This window comes from Dipodomys spectabilis, unplaced genomic scaffold, assembly GCF_019054845.1.
Source record: "Dipodomys spectabilis isolate Male_0828 unplaced genomic scaffold, ASM1905484v1 ptg000087l, whole genome shotgun sequence".
Lineage (NCBI taxonomy): Eukaryota > Metazoa > Chordata > Mammalia > Rodentia > Heteromyidae > Dipodomys > Dipodomys spectabilis.
In genome coordinates this window covers 772,593-776,662 of record NW_024870764.1, presented here as the reverse complement: position 1 = coordinate 776,662, position 4,070 = coordinate 772,593, and positions in this window count along the sequence as shown.

Sequence of the window (4,070 nt, the reverse complement as noted above, 5' to 3'; positions counted from 1 at the left end):
GGAAGGTTCCAGGCCAGCCTGAGCAGAAATGTCCATGAGATTTCATTTCCAGGGAAGGGACTCTAGATGTATGTTTGTGATCCTAGCTACTACCCAAAGCTTAAAGTAGGACTGCAGTTCAGGTACTTGGCCAGGTGAGACTGTCTTAAAAACAACCAGTTCAAAATAGAGTTGGAGGTACAGCTCAATTCCTAAAGTGCCAGTCTATCAAGCCTGAGGTCTTGGTTTAAACCCCAGTACCACCAAACAAACAAATTTAAGTGTTCAACGAACTGGTCATGGAAGCATCGCCTGTAATTCTAGCACTTGAAAAGCAAAGGCGGGAGGATTGTGGTTTTGATGCCAGCTTGGGCTACATAGTAAGTTCCAGAAAAGCCTGTACACATATAAAATACAACATATATATATAAACATATATATTGCAGAACTCTGTCTAAAAAAATGCATCCAGTAAATATTTAACAATGGTTTTGTAAGGGTGCTGTGTAAAGGTCTTCAGACCACCCTCAGATTCTGTAATTTATTGAGAAGACTCACAGGGTTCAGCATATAATCACTCATGGATATGACTTGTATAGCAAAAGGACACAAGCATTAGGAAAATAAAAGATGCATGGACTGAAGTCTAGTGGAGACCAGGCTTCCAAAAGGCCTCTTCCAGTGTATGTATACACAAAGCCTAGTAACAAGTTGTGACAACACATGTGAAATATCACCTACTAGGATACTCATTAGAGAGACTCTGTTACCAAGGTTTACTGGCAGTGGTCCCATAGATGTCTTTTCTGTGTGGCACATATTAAAATTCCAGACTCAAGAAAGAAAGCAGGTATTGAGTATAAACCATATTGCATATAAACAGTTAAGGTACAATAAGCTATCCTTATTCAATCTAGGAATGTCAGGTCCCTCCTGAAAACCAAATTCCTAGATACCAAATCTAGGGCCAAGAAGTGAAATAGGCCTTTCAAAGTCAAGCATGCAGCATCATGCTAGGGGTTCACATCTGTAATCCTAACTACTCAGGAGGCTGAGAGTTGAGAATTGTAGTTTGAAGTCAGTCCAGACAGACAAATTGGGGAGACTTTTTTTTTTGCCAGTCCTGGGGCTTGAACTCAGGTCCTAGGTGCTATCACTGAGCTTCTTTTGCTCAAGGCTAACACTCTACTGCTTGAGTCATAGTGTTGCTACTAGCTTTTTGTGTTGATGTGGTATGGGGGAATTGAACCCAGGGCTTCATGTGTGCTAGGCAAGCACTCTATCACTAAGCCACCTTTCCAGCCCCGAGACTCTTATTTCTAATTAGCCAGCAAAAATCTGGAAGCGGAAGCATATTTCAAGAGGCAGAATCAGCATTGAGGGAAAAAGCCAAGAGAGAGTTCAGGCCCTGAGTTCAAACCCCAGTACTGGCAAACACACACACACACACACACACACACACACACACACACACACACACACACACACACACACACACACACACACACACACCACCGCCACCAAAAACAACAATATTAAAACAAGTAAAGTCAATCCTGCTATGATAACACCTTATTTTTGTTCAGATGACAATCATTAGCTTGGCTAGGCATACAGACTTGAATACAATAAACAAAACTGACAATACTCCAAGCAGGGGCTAAGGAAACAGGAATGGAGTACATGGCAAGAAGGCAGGAGAAATCAGTAGTGAGTGCTTCTTAGGAGAGGAAATGCCTGAGCCAGGTTTGGACACATGACAAGACACTGTGGTATGCTTAGATTTAAATCCCAATCAAGTAGGTACACTTGGCTAATTAATTAGATGAAGCTGCATCTCACATAGGGAGCTACCTACATGAACTGGAGCTATTAATCACTAGGATTCCTTAGCCTCTTGCATACTAGGTAGCTTTGTAAGAGGTGGTGCCAACCTTCTCCAGTCCCACCTTTCAGTCTCTGTGACACAACCATCCTGGCCTATTTTCAGTGCCTGATGTATACTCCTTTATTCTGTAGCTCTCTCTGAATATACTATACCATCCTCCCACTCTGCACTGTTCATTACTCTGCCCTGTTTCACATAGCTCATTTCCACTCATGTCAGACTGCAATCTAAACACTTCATTAGAGCAGCCTTTCTCACTCCACAATAGGTTAAAACCCTGATCATTTACTTTATAATAGCACCAGTAACTACTCATTGATCATTGAGCACATTAAAATTTATTTTTTAATGAATCTACACTTTAAGAAAGCAGAGATCGTGTTTCGTGTTGTTCATGAATTCCAGAGCCTAAAACAGTTCTTAGCACAAAGTGAGTGCTCAGCCCAAGTATGAATGAAAAAAATGGATGAGAGTTTACTCACAGTTCATGTGATTTGAGTGAGGATAATCTTCTCTACCCCAAAACATACATACCTTCTGGGTCTAAGGTGTATGTACCACCCTGGCAAGATCAACAAGTCATCTGAGGATTTTTATGTAACTATTGGGAAAGAGGCATTGCATCTGCTGCAGATATTCTGGCTGGAAGAGTAACTGAATCAGAATAAAAAGGAAGAGTAGGAAATTTAGGGATCAAATGAAAGCATGAATGTAAACCTTGCTAAAAGGAAGAAGGCCTTTTAGAAAGTTTACTTGCTAGGGGCTGGGGGGTTAGCTCCACAGAAGAGCACCTGCCTGAGTTCAGTCCTCAGCTCTGGGGGAAAAAAAGCTATAAAAGACCAAAAAAAAAAAAAAACAAGGCAACTTGCTAGTAAACTTTCATTTTGCTCCTTAGGTTAATTTAAGTTAGGATTCTGAGATGTATAAGAGTCCTTATACAAAAATAGAAAGTGGAGCTGGCCTACATATTTAGATGACTAACAACTGGAGGATCATGGCTTGAAGCCAGACAGGACAGAAAGCTCAACATTCCACTTCCAATTAACCAGAAAAAAAATGGAGCTAGGGACATGGGTTCAAGTGGAAGTGGTAGAGAGCTGGCCATGACTGAACTGAGCAAATGCAAGGCCTCTGAGTTCAAACCCCCATATACTGACAAAAAAAATTTGAATCAGACATAGAGTTGGTAACAAAGAACAAGATGAAGTCCATGAGCAAGCCTACCTTGTATGATGAATCAAACTGGACTAGAGAATCCCTAACAGTTCCTTAGATATTAGGTTAGGTTCTGGTACAGAAAGAAAAGACGACGGTTATGAGTATAACTTAAGTGGTAGAGCTCTTGCTTAGCAAGTACAAGGCCTTAAGTTCAAACCCTAGTTCCGACAAAAGAGGAAGAAGAGGAGGAGGAAGAGGAGCATGTCGAGGAGATGATGGTGATGATGATGAGCTTGCTCTGGTGGTATACACCTGTAATCCCAGCTCTTGGGAGACTGACAGGAGGATCCAGAGTTCAAGACCGGCCTAGAGGGATATATGAGCATGGGCATCCTGCCTGTTATCCTAAAAACTACATTAGTCATGGAGTTCAGAAACTATACCTCACAATTGGCTGGAAAGAGGCAAAAATCTCTATTTTCAATGGAACATATAAATCATAGGTAAACCTATAGGCAAAAAGCTGGACTCTCCAAAGTAAATTCTAGACCAGATTAATCAAGCCTTTGTTGGATAAGCACTGAAAAAGTAGTTATTAGCAACTAGCATAAAACCTCTGAAAAAATGACATTTCCAACTTACTCCAGACATTTTTTCATTCCAATCAACTCATTTAAAGAAAACATTTACAGATTATATGTATATGGAGGTGGCTGACAAAGATCATCAGGGTTTTTTTGTTGAGAGGATGAAAATTTTAATCTATAGACAGGTAAACTGGAAGTAATGCGTCATGTGGTAGAACACAGTTATACTTTTAGTAGTGTCTTGAGCAAAACTTTAATCAGTAACATAAATTAACCTATAATTATTATCCTTAGGAGAGAGATTTAATAAGAGGAAAAAGGGAAATTTAAAAGCTAGAACTATAAGCAAAAACAAGATATAATTTGTCTAGAATGTGTAAAGTCACAATTTCAAAATACTTATTTTCTAACTATAGTAACAGTTCAGAAGTTTTTTTGTTTTTATTTATTTATTTTTA